The 20,711-nt window shown below is 43.9% G+C and overlaps 1 long non-coding RNA gene across 1 annotated transcript; it reads left to right on the top strand.

The window, feature by feature from the left end:
* The first annotated feature begins 12,371 nt into the window (after nt 1-12,371).
* LOC121016592 (uncharacterized) lies at nt 12,372-19,675 on the top strand. Its single transcript, XR_005784374.1, has 4 exons — nt 12,372-12,862; nt 13,911-14,027; nt 16,225-16,331; nt 18,925-19,675. It is a non-coding gene; the product is annotated as an uncharacterized LOC121016592 (long non-coding RNA).
* The last annotated feature ends 1,036 nt before the right edge of the window (nt 19,676-20,711 follow it).

Genomic DNA, 20,711 nt, shown 5'->3' with positions numbered 1-20,711 from the left:
CACGCAAGGCTGAGCGACACAGGCTAAAATTGCCGCTCCCTGTCAGGACAGCCTCACATGAACCCTGGCCTCCGCCTTTCTGGGGTTGACTATCTTATCGCAGGTTGAAGTTCGTCCCTCTAGTGGCAGAGAGGGGAAAGCCGCAATGCCGAAAAGCACGCGGCTTGGATGAAGCTCTTCCTGCTTTACCCGGAAGGACAACTGCGGGGATGCGTGCGGTGACAGAGGCACGGTGCAGCAGCGTGAACTGCCGAGGAGCTGCGCCTTTCCTCTCGGTGCATTCTCATTCATCACGTTACTTGATGCCTTTTGGGAGCTCAAGAAGAGTTCGTTGCATGAAAAGTACATTCCTGGACACTTGATGATGAAGGGGACAGCAGAGAGGGACAGGTGGAGGAGAGCGGCCCGAGCAAACGTCCAGGAGATGGTTACGCTCTCAAAGATTGGTTGTGATGGACGCCATGACGGATTGGTGAGGAGAGCTACAGAACACGCTGTAGTTGTTGGCTGTGGGGTGAGTGGTGGGTGGTGGGAGTAGAGATGAAGACGTGGAGGAAAACCTGGAAACAGAGACTAGTCGATTATGTGCAGAGATTTTCAGACATTGATCAGTGTGGCTTGTACCCAGTAAGAATGGTTTGCAGAATGGACACCAGTGGGGTGGTCATGGCACTCTGGCATGACCATCTTTTGTTTTGTTGCATACTTTATTTGGCTAAGTGATACATGCTCTGGGTATCAAATTCAAAATTTAAAAATATATATAGTTGCAAGTAAGTCTTCCTCCCACACAGACTCCCAGACAACCCGTTCCCTCTCTAGCAGCTACCCTACACAAAATATACCCTTTCCCAAATATTCTATGCACAATGTGATATGCAGTTTTTTCTTTTTCCCTCCAACCCCTCCTTCCTTCCTTTGAACAATGTTAGCACACTGTACGCCTCTTCTGAACTTTTCTTTTTCTTTTTTTTTTAATTTTTTTTTCAACGTTTATTTATTTTTGGGACAGAGAGAGACAGAGCATGAACGGGGGAGGGGCAGAGAGAGAGGGAGACACAGAATCGGAAACAGGCTCCAGGCTCTGAGCCATCAGCCCAGAGCCCGACGCGGGGCTCGAACTCCCGGACTGCGAGATCGTGACCTGGCTGAAGTCGGACACTTAACCGACTGTGCCACCCAGGTGCCCCTATTTTTCTATTTTTTAATATATCTCAGATAGTGTTCTATATTTTTACATTTAGAACTGCCTTATTTTTCATAATAGCTGCATGCTGTTCCGTATATGAAATATTGAAATTGAATTAATGAGTCCCTAGTGATGGGTCGCGGTCAGTCCTTTATTATTATAAACACAGCTTCCTGAGTATCTGTGTATATATGTCTTTGCATGCATGTGCAAATACAGGATAAATTAATGGGGGGAATTGCTGGGGTGAAGATTCACGTATGCTTAACTGCCGTCAGCAAATTCTCTCCACCTATGCAATTTAGAATCTCAGCGGTGATGCATGATGGAGCCGGTTGCCCACATCCATGTTAGCACCTTCTTACAGAAGGTGTTTCTTCGGTTGACCTGAGATGGTCTCTTGCATAGTGTTGGTTTGCTTTGCTCTTAATAAGAGTGCCATTGGCAATCATTTCACATATTTAAGTCATTTTAATATCCTGACCTTTGCTTATTTTCACAATGAGTTGATTTTTCCTTATTGATCAACGGGAGTTATTTTAACATTAGGGAAGGGAATTCTTTACTTGGTAATGTATTGAAACAGTATTTAAAATTTTTTTTAATGTTTATTTTTTGAGAGAGAGACAGAGTGTGAGTGGCGGAGGGGCAGAGAGAGAGGGAGACACAGAATCTGCAGCAGCTCCAGGCTCTGAGCTGTCAGCACAGAGCCCGACGTGGGGCTCAGACTCATGAACCACGAGACCATGACCTGAGTGAAGTCGGATGCTTAGCCATCTGAGCCACCCAGGTGCCCCTAAAACAGTATTTTTTAAGTCTATCATTGATTTTGACTTTCTGAAGGCCTTTCTTCTATGAAACATGTTTTTAATATGGTTGAATTTCTTAATATTTTTTGCCTTTTGTGTTTTGTTGCATACTTACCACTTCCAGACCCTGAGATTTAAAACATCCTCTCGAGAATTCCTGTAGAAATTGTGTGATTTCTATTTTTTGAACATTTAAAACTGTGACCTGTATGGAATTCATTTTGGAGCTTAATGAGTGAGGAAAGAAGACCAGGCCTCAATGATGTTGTCTTCACTCGTTCCCTCAGCAATGTTGAGTGCCTACTGTACGCGAGGCCGTGTGCAAAGTGCTGGGCGAGAGCTGGGGAACCTGGGTGGGGCAAACTGAGAATAAACCAGAATCCCACAGTCTCAAAGCAAGCACTTGCCCTCAAAGAAGTTTTTGCTCAAAATATCCATAGGACAGAGGCAAGGTGATTCTGAATTTCCAGGTCTGGATGGGAGAATTTGGGAGACCCCATTTGCAAAAGAGCAAAATGAAGAGGCCCAGCCATCGGGCTGGGCTCCCGCGAGCTGCAGCTCTTGTGTCTCCCTGTGTCCCCGTTCCCCTCCCCTGCGTGACCACCTAAGCAGGCCTCCTACCCCCCTCCCCTCTTGCTCTCTGTCTTCTCTATCTGAAGGCCTGAGGCCCAGTCATGGACTCTCTCTAGGGCCTTCTGCTCCTCTGTCATTTCCTTACTGCCCTTCTCAGCCCAAGGAGCAGGGGGCACTGATCTGCCAGGGTCCGAGGGTGGACCGACCAGCGGGCGCCGCTTTCCGTTCAGCTCACGGATAAATCTGGACAGTTGCCAACCCACGGCATCAGAGGTGTTTTCAGAGAGTTGGTTTTTTTGGCCATTTTTCTTAGGTTCATGATCAGCTTTTCCTTCTTGGTCGAGGTCCCGTTGATGTTCAAGCCATCCAGGTGGTGGTGGATGGCATCATCCTCGGGCATCCTCTGGTATTGCCAGAAGTTTCTGTAGCACAGGTGGAGTACTTGTCTCTCAGCTGGAGGCAGATCCTTGCTGAATTCCTTCTGGAAGTAATACTCTGCCTTATTGTCCTGCCCCGTTATGCCAGAGAGGCAGACAAGGTCCGAGCAGGCTTGAGGAAGGTTGATATTCAACTCGACAACTTTCTTAAAGTGACGCAGGACGCTTCACCCCCCGCAGCTCCTCTTATCTAGCTCCTGGTATACTTCCTTGACCTCTGTGTTTGTCTGCTTTTTGCCCTGTAGCGGCATCCAATCTGCAGATGTTGATAGACATTGTTTGGCATGGACTGCAAAGCCATTTCCCACTTTGTCAACATAAGACGGAGTTTCTGGAAGCCTGCTCATGTGATAATAGACCCAGGTGTAGTTTCCCCAGGTGACCAGACTTCTGATTTTGCTTTGGCGGGCCTGTCCCTTCTGCTTGCTGTGAGTATTCTGGAACCTCTTTGTGCTGGCCTCTGAGGTGTTTAACATAGGCAAACAGATTGTTTTGAATTCTTGGTTTAGAAACTGTAGATGACCACACACTCTGTTTTCCAAATCATCTAAGGAACACACTTTGTCATATGAATTCCAGGTGAAATGGCATTTCAGTTGTAGTAGGGTATTTTCCGAAGAAGGTTTGGTGATTTCACTGTCAGGGAAGAAAAGCAAACATTTGGGGGATGTGAGTGAACAGATATACACAGCAACAGGTTTAGGGCCTGGCCACTTGACCACGTCTGAGTGGAATGCCCAGACAAGGCTGGCGCTCTGATCTCGGGCTTCCAGTCTCCAGAAATGTGAGAACGAATTTCTATTGTTGATAAGCTACCCAACCTGTGGTATTTTGTCATAGCCGCTCAATGGATGAAGATGAAGGGATGGCCCAGAAAAAAGGCACACCCCACTTCCATTTGTCTTAGAAAAGCATGTGCACAGAGGTCCTGGAGCCCCTATGGCAAAGGAAGGGATTTCTCTGTAGAAATGCAATTGGAGAATGGTATGGGAGGTGAGTTGTAACATGTAGTGAGGGTTTTTTGTTTCTTTCCTCAAACATGGAAACCAGGCCGTGACGGCACGAACAGCTAGAAGGCAATGGAGACATGCCTTCCAACAACTGTGAGAAAATAATTTTAAATTTAGAATTCTACACTTAGCCAAATAATCATTTAAATGTGAAGAAAGTGTGATGACCCTTCCACACCTGGCAACAAGAAATTTGTTACAGACACTGTTCCTCGGGAAGCTGGGAGGAGATGCTGCATCACAATTAGGAGTAAATCCAGGTGGTAAACAAAGAAATGGGATTTAGGAAACACAGGACCCGATGTAAGAGAAGGTCTTCCATAAGAGGGAGGTGAAGGGAAAACCCCGATGTGGGGGAAGGGAAATCTCTATACTTCACGGCCAGGGTAGACAGGAGCAGGTCAAAGGTCGTGTGAGTGATTTCCACAGAAATGTGACAATGAGAGCTTGCCTAAGGCTTGAAAATATGGAGAGGAAGTTTATTCAACTAGAATGGAACTTGGGGCTGAGATGGTGGTAAGTACTTAGAAACCAAAGTAAAAGAAACAAAGAACGAAACAACTTTTGTTTGTTTGTTTCCTTTAACTTCAGAAAAAATGAACCAAAATACAGGAAAAAGAGAGGGCACTGAAGAACAAGACATGGCTCATTTGTGAACAGGGTTTATGTGGTTGTGATAATCCAAATACCGAAGATCAGTCTAACCCAAGTCACAAAGTGATATTGGGATGGGAGAATGGAGGAGAGGAAAGGTGTGTAGGTGTGTGTGTGTGTGTGTGTGTGTGTGTGTGTGTGTGTGTGTGTGTTGGTGTTGGGGGGAAATCTATGGTGGAAAACATAGAAAATGACTAAAATTAAAAAAATCGGGAACTTCCAGTGGAAGCATATTATTTAAGTATATGGCGATAAATAGCACAGTTGTCACTAAAATAATTACTGGTGGCCTCTGAGGTGTGGGAATAAGGTGGGATGGTGGGGGTGGGGACTGCTCTTCCTCCCTCCTGGTAGATCACAGTGACTATTTCAATGGTGTGAATGCATAAATTTGATTATAAAGGAAGGAATCTGGAAGGAAGGAGGGATGGAAGGAGGGAAGAAAGAACCAAGGAAAACAAGGAAGAAATCATGATACATCTATATTTTGCAGCATTATTTGAAAGCCTCAATACTCATGATAGTGAAGTTGTTTTAATAATAATAACACAATATAGTGCTAAGTGAAAAGGTAAGATGAAACTTTGAAAAGATTTTCCCCCAAATCTGTTAATAAAGTACATATATATCCAGTGTTGAAGTATTTTATTTCTGCTTGGTTAGGTGGTATAAGATTGAATTTTTTCCCTTAGACTAACTGGCATTTTCCCAAAGTTCTTTAGTGTGTTCACAGTATCTCTACCCTGAAAAAAGTCCTTCATGATTCTAGTTGGTTTTGTTTGTTTGTTTGTTTGTTTTAATTTTTTTTAACGTTTATTTATTTTTGAGACAGAGAGAGACAGAGCATGAACGGGGGAGGGGCAGAGAGAGAGGGAGACACAGAATCGGAAGTAGGCTCCAGGCTCTGGGCCATCAGCCCAGAGCCTGACGTGGGGCTGGAACTCACGGAGTGTGAGATTGTGACCCGAGCTGAAGTCGGACGCTTAACCGACTGAGCCACCCAGGCGCCCCAGTTTGTTTGTTTTTTTAAGACCACCGAGACCACAAACCAAAGACCACAAGCCAAACAGAAAAGGAAAGCTTGGGTACCAGATGGTTCAAGGCCAATTTCTCTGGAGGCTCCGGGGAACCTCAGAGATGTGGATTCTGGTTTAGTACCCGACTGTGGTTCTTCAGGAAAGAATTCATTAAATTCAGCCCATCCTTTATTAGGGCATCCAGTGCTGAGCTTATAAAGAGTGCGCTTCCCTTAAAAATGATAAAATCAGGGGCGCCTGGGTGGCGCAGTCGGTTGAGCGTCCGACTTCAGCCAGGTCACGATCTCGCGGTCCGTGAGTTTGAGCCCCGCGTCGGGCTCTGGGCTGGTGGCTCAGAGCCTGGAGCCTGTTTCCGATTCTGTGTTTCCCTCTCTCTCTGCCCCTCCCCCGTTCATGCTCTGTCTCTCTCTGTCCGAAAAATAAATAAATGTTGAAAAAAAAAATTAAAAAAAAAATGATAAAATCAAAAAACCCCAAACTCCTGACTTTTCCTTTCAAATGAAAAACAGAAAAACAAAAGCTTGTAAGGACATTTCCATCTGGTCCGCATCCTTCACTGATGAAAATTCACCAGCCACAGAATGAAATACCTTTACCCTGCCCCCTTCCCCCAAAGCCTTCTGTACCTTTTCTTCCCGGCTCCAGGCTCTAGCTACTTCTTGCTTAGGATTTCTAAAGTCTTCCCCTGGGGAGAGCCTGTGTGTGTCTGGAAGTGCTGCAAAATTTAAGATGCCTGAAACAATTACTATCAAGATTTAAGGTATATTAAATATTTAAGCAAACACCGAAATCTGGCACTTAAGAAAAATCCATCTTGAGATTTTCAGAGACACTAGGCACAATTTGAAGACATCAATGCAAGAAAAAAACCTATACCTCATGGTTGGAGGCTGACTGCTGCCCATCTCTCCTGCAGTGTTCTGGCATCGGCAGATTTACTGCTTAGACGTTGGCCTCCGCTCCTCTGGCCAACCTAGGAGTCTTTAGCAAACCCTCCTAGCCTGCATGATTGATTAACTAAGCCTTTCTTCCTATAGCAATAGATCATGCATTCTTGATAGAAAGAATAGAGCGTTTCTGCCCCTCACCAGAGCTTCTGAACCTGCCCCGGGCCACCTGCCCCCCCTCTCCCCCTCCCCAACCCCACTGGCACCAAGGAACCAGACCCTCTGTCGAAACTTCTGAGCACCGAAATGACATCTGTAGCTGGCACCATGGTGCCTGCACGTCATCAAGAGATGTTACAGACCACTGCACTCCCTTAACTGATGTAACTGCCTTAACCCCCTTTATAAATCTCTGGTCCAGGCAGAAAACGTGGAGTTGGCCTTTGAGGGGCAAGAGTCCACCTTCTCCCCCGGCCAACAGAATAAAGCTCATATTCCTTTCCATTCAAAACTCGAATCTTAAGGATGGACTTTTGGAGCAACGTGCAACCAAACTTGTCGGCCACAGGTTGCTGAGGACAAGTCGCTGGGTGCTGCTGCTGAGGGGTGCCTTTGTCTGTACTTGCAAATAGGGCGTGGAAGTGTATCCTGGTGAGCACAGCTGACTTCAGCCCTGCTGGTTTCCTGCTGGGGGAAAGGGAGACTTCAGCAGGAGAGCTTTGATCTTTCTGATGGGGGAACTCAACTGGGACGGCATGCTTTGGAGGAAGCACTTTGGAGGAAGCACATGTAAGGAAGTTTGAGGTGGAGGAAAATTTAATGGAGGGAGGACCCACAGTGTAGCAGTCAGAGAACTAGAAATCTAAGTGACCGCTGCACTTGTGCGGCTTCAGGAGGACTGTGGCCCCAGTAACACCACCACCAGCTGGTACTGACGGAGAAGCTTTGCTCAGGGCTTTGTAGCGCCAGTTTACTGCCTTTGACCGCCATGTGAGAGATGGCCATTTCCCAGATGAATGAAAAAAGACTCGGCATGCTCACGCAACAGGCCCAAGGAGGCAAGTCCAGGTCTGTCAGACTTTTAAACCTCACTCATTTGATTGTGAGGCTTATGAGCAGAGAGTCTCTTGAGCTAAACTGCATGGTTCACTTACTCGCATGTAAGTTGGTGCAGTCACTGTGGAGAACAGCATGAAGCTTCCTCAAAAAGTTAAAAATTGAATGACCATGTGACCCAGGTATCCTACTTCCAGATGTATATCTGAAGGAATCAAAATCAGGGTCTCCAAGAGATATCTGCACACCTATGTTCATTGCAGTATTATTCATAGTAGGCAAGATATAGAAACAACCTAAGTGTCCATTGTCAATGAAGGGATAAAGAAAACGTGATGCGCACACGTGCGTGCACGCGTGCACACACACACAGTGGAATATTATTCAGCCATAAGACAGAAAGAAATGTCACCATTTGTGACAACATTGGTGGGCCTTCAGGGCATCTGTGCTAAGTGAAATAAAGAGAGGAAGACCAATACTGTATGAACTCATTTATATGTGGAATCTAAGAAAGCTGAACTCGTAAAAGCAGAGAGTGGAATGGTGTTTACCAGAGGCTGGAGGGGTAGAGGGAGTGGGGAGGTGTTGTTTAAGGGTACAGACCTGCAGTCAAGTCAAAAAATATATTCTGGAGACCTAATGCCCAGCATTGTGATTATAGTCAACAACACTGTATTATAGACTCCAAAGTTGCTAACAGTTGAGGGGGTGAGTTGGTTAAGAAGGTGCTCCCAGAGAGAGGCAGTAAAGACAAAGCCTGCCCAAATGAGGAGAGTTAGCTTACAGTCTGTGTTTCTTTCTGAGCTCCCATCTAGTAGAACCAGGCTTGCTGAGCAAACTTGGAAATATAGTGTTTAGATTTAAGGCATTGTTTTTTGTGGGAATTACCTACCTATCATTATCATTCTAACTGAACTATTGATGATAACTAAGAGTGTATGTGTGTAGACAGAGAGGGAGATGTATAAATATGTATCTTTATAAATAAAGATGCATATGTAAAAATATATGGATACACAGATATTATTATATACATATTTACATCTCAATCGTCTATCATCTATCTATTTATCTATCTATCATCTATCCATCTAACTAATTATCTATCTGTCTCCCTCTCTCTCTGTCAATCTGCCTGAAAATCTTTACCTCAGACTCAAGAAATTCTTTCAATAGATTACTGGCCATCCTCACCTGGGGTAATCATAAGTTGGGAGCTAGCAAACTATACCTTGTGGCCCCAATCCATTCCTCTGTCTATTTTTGTATAGCCCTCAGGTTAAGAACACTTAAAAAAAATTTTTTTTTTACAATTTTAAAGAGTTGTAAACACACACACACACACACACACACACATACACACACGTGACAGAGACCACCTACAGCCCACAAAGGCTAAAATGTTTACTATCTGGCCCTCTGCAGAAAAAAAGTTGCTGATGCCTATCATAAGTGAATTCAGTAAGTCTAAAATAGAATTTATTTTTCTCCACAAAACTCCTCCTCTTCCTCCTCCTCTTCTTCTTCTTCTTCTTCTTCTTCTTCTTCTTCTTCTTCTTGTCCCTATATTCATGAAAGGCCCCATAATTTATCCAATTAGGCCACCTCATGGATTAGTAAAAATCTGGGGGAGCGTTTCATATTTACTGCCTGCCATATCCAGATTTGCTTAAGGGAAATTTGTTACCATCAGAATACCCTTTTCTCAATGGGATGCCTTCTTCCCTCTTCTCCGTCCTCATCTATGAGCCCCACAATAGCAGCCACTCTTGGTATGTAGGACATGACGTTGTCTTCAGAGTTGATTTCAAGTGGCTGAGAGATGCTGTATTGCAGACGTAGGAATTGTTCCCATGTAGGACTTAACCCCTTTCTTAGTTTCCACACTCCACGGTCTTCGTGTCCATATGAGCTGATGTCATCAGACAGCAAGTATTCTCATTGGACTCCATAGCTGCCTTTAAAGAATTTAAACCACTATGGAAAACAATATGGAGTTTCCTTAAAACATTAAAAATAAAACTACATGTGATCCAACAATTCCACCTGTGGATATGCGTCTGAAGAAAAGGAAGTCACTATGTTGAAGAGATATCTACACCCACTGTTCACTGAAGCATTATTCACAACAGCCAAGACTTGGAAGCAACCTAAGCATCCATTGCCGGATGAATGAGAAAACAAATGTGGTATACGTATGATGGAATATTATGCAGCCATAAAAGGTAAATGCTCCCATTTGTGGCAACATGGATGGACCATGAGGGCATTACAGTATGTAAACTAAGTCAGGGAAGACAAATATCATATGATCTCACTTCTATGTGGAATCTTAAAAAAACCCCAAACTCATAGAATAAGAGATCAAATTTGTGGTTACTGGAGGCAGGGGTACAGGAGAGTTGGGTGAAAGTGGTCATAAGTACAAGCCTCCAGCTATAAGACAGATAAGTACTGGGGGTATAATCTACAACATGACTACAGTTAACACTATGCAGTGTGGTACTTTGAGAGTAGATCACCAAAGTTCTCATCACAAAGGCAAACATTTTATTTATAACTGGATGAGGTGATAGATGTTGACTAAACATTGTGGCAATCATTTCATAACATGTAGGAATGTCAAATAATTATGCCGTACACCTTAAATAGTGTTGTCAATTATATCTCAATAAAATTGGAAGAAAATAAAAATAAAGGAACCATATTGAAGAACATTGATGGTACACCTTAGAGTCTGTTCAATTTATTCATTCCCATATGCTTTTGCATTTTGAATTTGTTTGGCTTTCTCCCCAGAGTAGTTTCAGATCTGGAGAACCAGGTAAGCTATTTTTGGTAAGAATTCATCAACGTTTTTAAGTGATTCAGAGCTTTTTCCAGATTTCCTGTGCTGTGTTAAACTTTGCCTGCACTAGAAAGTACATATCTTACTATGGAATGTGCATCAACCCTCTATTAGTGACCTCTCTACTTTTTTCCTCATGCTGCTTCTGAAGTTTCAAGGCCAAAATATTAGGGTATTATTTGTTAAGATTCAGTTCAAAGACCCTTCTCAGGAACGAGGGATTTCTCTGTTGGTTGTCCCTATCATTCTTTGTCGTTTGGCTAGAATCTCTGGTCTCCAACCCAGGGTCATGGCAGTTCACTGGTCTTTGCCAGTGCATTTGGAAGTCTGGAATCCTGCCTGTAGATGGGAACCTTCTTCACTCTCATTTCACCCTGTTTTCCACATCCACTTCTCAGAGAGAAAGTTAATCCCTGGATGTTTCTCCAAAACTGTCCCCCAACTTCATGGCTGCCCAGGGCCGCCTCACACCCTGCATCCATCCTGCTCTAAGTGATAGTCCCTTTTGACTAAATTCACTGGAGATTAAATGCTCAGTGAGCTAAGTAGGAGGGAAGAAGGTGGCGTATGTCATAGAAAAGGACAGGGAGGGCAGTGGACAGCCAGGTTTCTGTTCATCCCTAAAGCACTGGACTTTGAAGTAAACATATCACACCAAACAAAATATCATGGCTGGTAAGTTTTGAACAATTCTCATCTCCTCTTCTTTTCAAAATTACTCCACTTCTAATAATGCAGTTAAAAATGGCAGCTATTTTTCTGGGGGTACATGATCTTCTAGATAACAACTGATCCTTCACATAAGCCATGTTCTTTGTTTTTTTAATGTTTATTTATTTTTGAGACAGAGACAGAGACAGAGACAGAGACAGAGAGAGAGAGCAGGGGAGGGGCAGAGAGAGAGGGAGACACAGAATCAGAAGCAGGCTCCAGGCTCTGAGCTGTCAGCACAGAGCCCGATGCAGGGCTCAAACTCACGAACTGTGAGATCATGACCTGAGCTAAGACTGACGCTTAACTGACTGAGCCACCCAGGCACCCCCACATAAGCCATGTTCTTAAGCATATTTTATATGAGTTGCGGTAAAGCAGTTGACAAAAATCTCTTCCATTCTGTCTGTTTCCATTGTATATTCTTTTATAATATATTTGATATAATGTACTATTAATTTATTTAGAACATGCTTGTGTATTCTTTTAAATATTACATATAGTATTTAAAATTAGCATTATTTTATATTATATAGTATAAATATTTATATGTAAATACAGTATTGTTATAGCAATATTTAAATATCACATATACAATAAAAATGTATCAGAATATTGTATAGTATTTGTATTATTATCAGAATATATTTTATATATAATATGTAAAAGTGGACATTCTATCACACATTACATAATATTCTGTTATATATCCATATAATCTGTGTTTTTTTAAGTTTATTTATTTTGAGAAAAGGGAGAGCATGTGCAGGGGATGGGCAGAGAGAGAGGGAGACAGAGAATCCCAAGCAGGATTCACAATCAGCAGAGCCCAACTCGGGGCTGGAACTCACCAACCATGAGATCATGACCTGAGCTGAAATCAAGAGTCAGATGGTTAACTGACTGAGCCACCCAGGCAGCCCTATATTCATATAATTTGTATGTTTGTATCAATGATATATATTCTATGTGCTTCTATTAGTACTTTTTTTAACCTAAACTTTATATTTTTCACAGTTTAATTCTATTTTGTGAGATTTCTTGCCTTTTCCAAAGCATGAAGAACTATTTGGGGCCTGTCTTTATAATTCTACTTTTTTTTTTTGGCTAATATTCCAAACTAACATAATCTAATTATTGAGTCCTCTAGACCTGAAGTAAAATAGGGCAATTTTCTAGCTGTGTGTCCTTGGGAAAGTTACTTAACCTCTCTTTGCCTCTGATGCTTATCATATTTGTTTGTATAAGGATTAAATGAAATTAAAAAAAAAAAAAAAAAAGCTTGGTGCCTGGCAAATTGTAAGCCGCTGATCAATGTTAATTCCATTTTATGATTGCATGGCCATTATGCGGGCCTCCTCCAGAGCCCCCGACACACTGAAGCAGAGAGAGAGTTCTCTCCTCAGTCTTGTTTGTATGCCTTCTGGACACAGTGACGACATCCCAGCTATTCTTGTTTTGGACTTGAGTTTTGGAGTCAGTCTAGCACGGCCTCTCTTGCTTGTCAGAGGTCTTATATAAGGAGACCACATGTCTTGTCCCCTCTTCTCTCTCTTCCTGTGTAGATGGGACATCATTAGAACTGAGAAGATTAAACCACCCTTGATAATACATACTGCCTGAGAAAGAAACTCAGTAAATTACTTCGGTGAGAATCATTCTTTCTCTTGTTGTCACCCTCTTGCTGGTGTCTTGGAGACTCTTGGCCCTGAGCCTGATTTACACAAAGATTTATTCTGACCCAGGAGAGAGGGACTGAAGAAAAGAGGCAGATTTGTAGAACTGGTCCTCAAGACATCACCGTGCCCTCCACTTTTATGCAGTGTTCTGTATTTTCAAGTTAGCTTTGTAATTCAGCTAAGAGAGACTGGATCCCTTAAAAACAAAACAAACCAGGGATACTTGGGTGGCTCGGTCGGTTAAGCGTCTGACTCTTGATTTCGGCTCAGGTCATGATCTCATGGTTCATGAGATCGAGCCCTGCGTTGGGCTCTGTGCTGAGAGTGTGGAGCCTGCTTGGGATTCTGTCTGTCTGTCTGTCTGTCTGTCTCTCTGCTCTCTCAAAATAAACAAAACCAAAACAACAAGCGGGGGTATGCTCCCATAAGGAGAGTGGGAAGGGACTGTTATTTGTGTAAAAATGACCATAGAATAAAAGACACTGGGGCGTGGAGGGGGGTTTCAAACTGCAGTGTCTGCCTTGTTTACCTGGAAGGAATGCATGAATGAAGGGAGGCACCCGCTGCTCCCAGTCACAGCCCCAAACCCAGTCATGGGCAGAAAAGCACCTTCTAAGTGATTTCCTCTGCTTAAAAATAATCATCAATAATGGATCAATGATGGTTCCCTGTGGTTTGTCTATTTTTTTCTCGAGTGCTGAGGGGAAATTCAGGGAAACTGAACTCGGAAAACATATTCTGTCCATCCATCCATCCATCCATCCATCCATCCACCCACCCTGCATCCATCATTTCTCTTCATTGTTAATTCAGTCAATATTTATTGAATTTCAACCATGTGTGAAGCATGGTTCTATACCTCTAATATTTGAATAGAATACAAATAAAAGTAAGGATAGCTAGCATTTATTGATCCTTAACCACGCTCTACGAATTCTTTTAATTGTTCTGCATATACCATTGTATTTCCTCTCTGAAACAGCTTTGTAATATGTCTTGTGATTATCCCCTTTGTAGAGATCAGGAAGCAGACTAAAAGGGATTAAATACCTGCAGAAGATCAATTTGCAAGCGATGGAACTTTGATTCAGTCCCGGTGGTCTGACTCCAGAACCAGAACTGGGGCTAGGGCAGGTGAGTGAGGACCTACGGTGTAAAGTTTAAGGAGACGCTCGGTCTCAGGGTGGTATAAACACTGCCCTTGCACGCATGACCTTCATTGTGAGTGTTTCCTTAAATGATGGGCCCAAGTACATCCACACTCCTCTCACCCTATCTTTTCTGAGCCTTGCCCAGCACCTCCATTTTCAAACACTGCCCTTTGTAGATGAACTTTCTCTCCACAACGATGCTCTGGAATAGAAAGGTCACACTGTGACCTGAGCTGCCAGTGCTGTCACACAAACTTGGAGGTTGAGGGCTGGCGATAACGTGGAAATGAATGAAGTCATAACAAAGCCTTTGTTCACTGCCGTTAGAGGGTTCTTGCTGAAGCACCTGGCATACGTCGGCGGTTTGATAGCCTCTGAGTTGGGATGGGATGTAAATGGATGCCTTGCTAAAACTTACGTACTTTAAATAAACTGAAGCCTAAAAGGGTAAAATAATTGTCAAGACTAGAATTGGCAGAAATAAAACTAGATCCATGAATTTCTGAGTCCCTGGTTTCACGAAGTGTCTGATTATTGGTCGGGGTTCAGTGAGAGAAATGGAGCCCCTGGGAGATATATATGTATATCTTATAGGAATTTGGTTTTACGCAGTTGTGAGATCTGGCTAAACAGCCTCTGTGGGGCTCTTGTCTTCCTGTCTGATGCTGGAGCATAAAGTCTGCCTGCGGGCAGTGGAGAAAGGAAGGTGGACGTGACACGGGGAGAAAGGGACAGTCTGGGGCCATGCACTCTGCGTCCCCACAGCAATGGACTGGATTCCAAGCCAGCTGTCACTGCTTCCCAATTTCTTCTGGAGGAGAAGCTGGTGTCCTTAGCAAGGAGCTAAGAGCACACTGGCCCAAGACTCGGAGAAGCTGAAGGAGGATCCAGGGCAAGGTGGAAGAGTTGTGGGTCTGGCACACCAAGGGTTTGAGCCAGAAGATTAGCAACAGTGTGCCATAGCTACAAAAACACCTGCCCTGCCCTTCCAAGCATCACAAGCAAAATGACTTCTTTTCTAGGGCCCCCCCCCCCACGTCGCATACAAAGATGTGTCCTGAGACACCCTGCCTGGGAACATGCAGAGAAGGAAATTCTGGGAAACGGTTCGGTCTAGTCAAGTTGACACATGACAAAGCCCTCACAGTTCACAACTATCCCTCCTTTTTGCCTAACTCAGTTGCTACTATGTGAGCCTGTGTGCAGTGCCTCCTAAAACCTAATGCCTTTTCATCTTAGAAAATGTTGAAGAACAAAAGTGCATTTTTGATTTCTGGGATGATGGCAGGAGTCATAGCACTGGAAGCCAACATATTAGGATTAATGTGGCTATAAAGATGAGAAGTCCAACAAAGAGACCCTTAGTAGTTGACCATAACTCTCTCCAAACCAGGAATGTAACCAATCATTGAGAGAGAGAGAGGGATCTTGTGGAACCTCAGTTTGATCCTTCATATCTTTTAATAGCCCTGTGACATTTTTGATAATCTGGGATGTATACACAGCACTCTGTTTTTTTGTTTTTTTTTTTTAAAAATTTTTTTTCAACGTTTATTTATTTTTGGGACAGAGAGAGACAGAGCATGAACGGGGGAGGGGCAGAGAGAGAGGGAGACACAGAATCGGAAACAGGCTCCAGGCTCTGAGCCATCAGCCCAGAGCCCGACGCGGGGCTCGAACTCACGGACCGCGAGATCGTGACCTGGCTGAAGTCGGACGCTTAACCGACTGCGCCACCCAGGCGCCCCCACAGCACTCTGTTTTAATAATGGCACATGCGCCATCTTGTGTTGCTGTTAGGACATTGAAAGCCATTCTGTTTTGTAGAACCACTTTGTGTATCTGTGCGACTTCAGTATTACATAAGGAGAAGCTGTTCTGTGAATCAGCGAGTGCCTTTAGGGTGTATTTAGTAAGGGCTTCCATAAGCCAAATTACACTTTCAAATTACAAATGGAGCAAAAATGGACACCAAATGATCATGCCATTGGAAAACAGACCATGTCCATCTTTGTTTTCAGTTGGGAAGATTAGCTGGGGTAGTGACGGTTTTCATAACATACCCATGAGTCCAGGCAAAACCTGAGGTAGGACGACCTGTCCACCTTGGAGGAAGCCAGAGTCACAGGTTATCCCACATAACCAGCGTCTTTCGTTTCAAGCTGGCCATCTGATTCCAGGTCGCCTTATCCAACCAGCAGCAAACCAGTCAGCAGCCTGAAGCAAAATGGTGTGAGAACAACTTTCTAATGACAGCCATCCTAAATGTCACATGCTATTTGCCCAGGTATCATATGTATGATTTCTTTGCTCCCAGCATAAAATTGACTTTTGACTGAGCTATCCAGTGGTGGGTATGAGCCATAAATATGCATCCCAAATTTGATATATGCCATCTGCGGTATAGTGATAAGTAGCATTTTGGAACTTAGGCACTTGTTGGCAGGAATCAATTTGTGGGTTTGTAAAGTTAGCCAATATTTTAAGAGTTTGAGGGTATGAAAAAGTCTGGTTATGTCCTGGTAAGTTCCATGTCCTATTGATCATGGGTCAGGAAGAAACATTCTGATTAGTGATAGATTTATCACGAAACGTAGTATCATTATGTATTATTTCTGAAATATAAGTATATAGAGAGTGTCAATCAGTGCCTTGTAAAGGGGAAACCCATCAGCGAGGCCCGGATGTACTTGACGTGGGCAAAACGTCACATACCCAACAAGCTGTCTGATTTTGTAGTTCAGCGCCTTGTAGGAAGGAGTTGTCAGCAAAGATAGGTGAAAACAAAGAGAAAATATGCAATCTTCATCATCATCTGAAGAGGAATTTAAGATCTTCTACAGGTGCACAGGAGCAAGAAGACACTTTAGTTTGCTCATTGGTTTCCTGAGTGCTCACACTCTGTTTCTCTTTCTCTCTGAAAAATGAATAAACATTAAAAAAACATTTAAAGTATGGTTAGTTTTCTCTACCTTCCCAGAGGACTGTGGATGCCAGGCTGAACATCGAAAATGTTTAATTTTTAAAAACAATTTTTATGTTTATTTATTTCGAGAGAGAGAGAGCGTGAGCGGAGGAGAGACAGAGAGAGAGGGAGACACAGAATCCGAAGCAGGCTCCAGACTCTGAGCTGGCAGCACAGAGCCCGATATGGGGCTCAAACTCACGAACCACAAGATCGTGACCTGAGCCAAAGTCGGACACTTAATCGGCTGAGCCACTCAGGCGCCCCTGAAAATATTTAATTTTTAAAGCTTGTGCTATTTATTGTTGAGTTTTTGCGCAGTAGAAGGACCATTGTCACTTTGGAAGGATTGTGGAAGGCCAAATCTAGGAATAATTTCTCACAACAAAACTTTGGTTACTTTCATGGCTCTTTCAGTTTTTTTGCAGAAAGGCCTCAATCCATCCAGCGAAAGTACCCACAAACACGAGTAGGAACTTACAGCCTTTGCAAGGAGGCATTTGTGTGAAACCAAGCTGCCAGCCCTCTCCTGGATATGATCCACGCCTTTGGATTGGGTTCAGACGTGGGGGAGGGCGGAATGTGCCTCCCGGATTTTTACTAGGACACAAACAATACAGGATCAGCAGACCTGTTTCTTGTAGTCGTTAAGTTTACTCCATCAAATATATTTTTAATTAGAAACTTTCAAGCATTTTTGCCCAAATGAGTAGCCTGGTGTAAACCCCGTATTACCTTCCATTGGTTATTTTTGAGTATAAAGACTTTCCCTTCATTAGTAACAAGCCAGTCCCGTGCATTTTTGCAATATCCTCGTTCCAGGGCTATGCGAATTTCCTGGTCTGAATAGACTGGAGTCTATGGACTTTTTTGGCGTTGAGGCTGGTATCAAACTTAATATTTGTTTATTTTGTGCTGCCTGTTTGGCCGCACAGTCTGCCAGATTGCTTCCTTAAATTCTAAGGTCATGTCCTTTGGATGTCCTTCAAGGTGAATTACAACTACCTCCTTTGGTAGGTGGACCACCTCAAGAAGAGTAATGATTTCAGGCCCATATTTGATTGGGGAGTTATGGCTTGATAACACTCCCCTTTCTTTCCAGGTTGCTCCACCGGAAAGGTGGCACCAGAAAAGCATATTTGGAGTCAGTATACATATTCATTGTCAGGCCTTTTGCCAGTTGAAGAGCACGAGTTAAGTGCTATTAATTCAGCCTTTTGAGCAGAAGTTTTTACTGGAAGGGTTTTTGCCTCAATGGCCTTAATTAAACTATAGTCTGTCCAGCTTTTCTCTCTCCCTTATTGATGAGGCTACTGCTGTTATGCCCAGAATTCGTGATCCCCAAAGACCACTAGGGAGCCGAGTCCGATGCAAAAGCAAAAGAGCCTTTATTCGAGCTAGCTCGAGCTCAATCCCCTACCTGCACTGACGCAGCAGTGAGATACCAGGGAGAGAGAGCGAGTTTCAAAAGGACAAAGGTTTTATTGGGGTCTAGGGACAGTTGGTGAGGTAATGGCTGTGGCCTCAGCCGATTGGCTGGGGAAGGGTCTGAGTCCTGTTAGGCAGGTGAGCTGGGGGGTTACTCAAGGGGAGGAGGTGTGGTCAAGGTGAAGGACACAGAACAAGATGGAGTTGGCCGGCGTAGGCCCACCCTTTCACTGCCATCAGTAATCCCACTGTCATCTACATTTTCAGTAGGGGAATCTTTGAAGTCTGATCGGGTGGACTACACAAGATAAAAAATCTGTGAGTGGTCACGGTCTCACCCAGGAGTATGGTGGTCAGGCCTGGGCATCAGGGTATCTGGGTTCAAAGCTGGACAGGTTGTAAGTATTATTTCTGGAGTATCTAAAAGCACAGCCTGGTATTTAGGAAGTGGGCGTCCCACCATCCATTGGTGGCCCTTGGTCTCTAGGACACCCTGGACCTGATGTGGAGTCATACTGTCAGGGGCTTGTCCCATGGTAAGTTCTGAAGCTTCTTCTCCCAGGAGAGCTGTTGCAGTCACTGCTGGAAGGCAGGCCGGCCACCCTTGAGCTACACTGTCAAGTGACTTTGAAAACTAGCGCACGGGTCTTGTTTCCTTTCCTCACTTCTGGGTAAGAGCCCCCAAAGCTTGTCCCTGTGTTTCTGCTACTTGTGAGGTGGAAGGTTTTTCTAAGTTTGGTAAAGCCAAGTGCAGCCTTTAACATTTGAAAGGCCGTCCGCTGGGCTTTAAGTCCCAAGTAAAGCTTCCTCATCAAAGCCTTTAATTTATACAATGGTTTGGCTAAGAGCCCAAATCCAGGAATCTGAGGGCAGCAAAAAATCTGCCATACCTAGGAAAGTACGGGGTTGTTTTTCTTTAGGTTGGGGTACAAGATCTAATATATAGCCTTTTTCCTGTCATTAGATGGGGTACGGTGACCTGGTGTTAACGCATTTCCCAAATATTGTACTTTCTGTTTATATATTTGCACCTTTTTAGGGGAGACGTGATACCCTCTGTCTGCCAAGAAATTAAGTAAAGTTATAGAATTGTTATCAGACATTTCTTTTGTGGGACTACAGATTAAAATATCGTCCACATATTGAACTATATAGTCCCTTGAGGCAGGGAGATATCACCAAGACATTAAAAAAAAATTTTTAACATTTATTCATCTTTGAGAGACAGAACACGAGCAGGGGAGGGGAAGAGAGAGAGGTAGACACAGAATCTGAAGCAGGCTCCAGGCTCTGAGCTGTCAGCATGGCAACATCATGACCTGAGCTTAACTGACTGAGCCACCCAGGCACCCCTTACTTATTGGGCTTTAAGAGCCCATCCTGGGACATCGCAATCCCAGACCTGTGGATTTACTTCCTTCCAGATATTAGAAGGGATGTCAGGGTAAGGTTTTAGCTCTCCGGGTGTTAGAGTACAAGCCGTCCCCTTCTTTTGTAAGAACAAACCTGCTTCCTAGGTTATACATTAAGTCTCATCCAAGTGATGGCATGGGACAAGATGGAAGGATTAGAAAAACATAAGTAACTGATTGACTTTGATATTTACAGGTCAAAGGCATTGTCTGACAGCACGATTTAGTTTCCGCTTCTATGCCAACAATTTCATGGTTAGAAAGACAAGTAGGGCCAGAGTCCTGAGTAAGAACAGAGTGAGTGGCTCCTGTATCGATAAGAAAGTTGGCAAACTCACCTTCCACATCCAGGGTAACCCGGGGCTCTGATGTCAAAGGGAGTGGGACCAGCCTCAGGGCCACCACCACGTCATGCCGGACCCCAGGCTCCTGCTCTCCAGCAGGGAAGTGAGTTCCTGTCCTCCCCTCTCTCTGGAGATGAGGACAGTCTCTCTTCCAAAGTCCTTTTTTCTCACAGACAGTACATGGTGCTGGGGGAAAGCATTTTTTCGGACATTCTTTTCTTTGATGTCCAATTTGGCCACACCCACACCCTGGCTTTTTCTTCAGCCCCTGGTGAGTCTGGTGTTGTGGGGAATCCACAATAGTGGCAGCCAATACTTGAGCCCATATTTTACCCTGCAATGTAGCGCTCCAGTCCTTTTCTTGTTTTAAGACCACATCTCTATCATTAAAGACTCCGGTCACTACTTCTAGGCGCTGCATTGGGGGTTGAGCGCCTACAGCCATTTTAGTCAGTTTTTGGCGGATATCAGGTGCTTATAAAATGCACCTATTACTTATAAAATGCATGCTTAGTACA

Source organism: Herpailurus yagouaroundi, unplaced genomic scaffold (assembly GCF_014898765.1).
Source record: "Herpailurus yagouaroundi ecotype Mexico unplaced genomic scaffold, PumYag 211, whole genome shotgun sequence".
NCBI classification, from domain to species: Eukaryota; Metazoa; Chordata; class Mammalia; order Carnivora; family Felidae; genus Herpailurus; species Herpailurus yagouaroundi.
The sequence above is the reverse complement of the archived record's forward strand: the minus strand, read 5'-3'. Positions and strand labels throughout refer to the sequence as shown.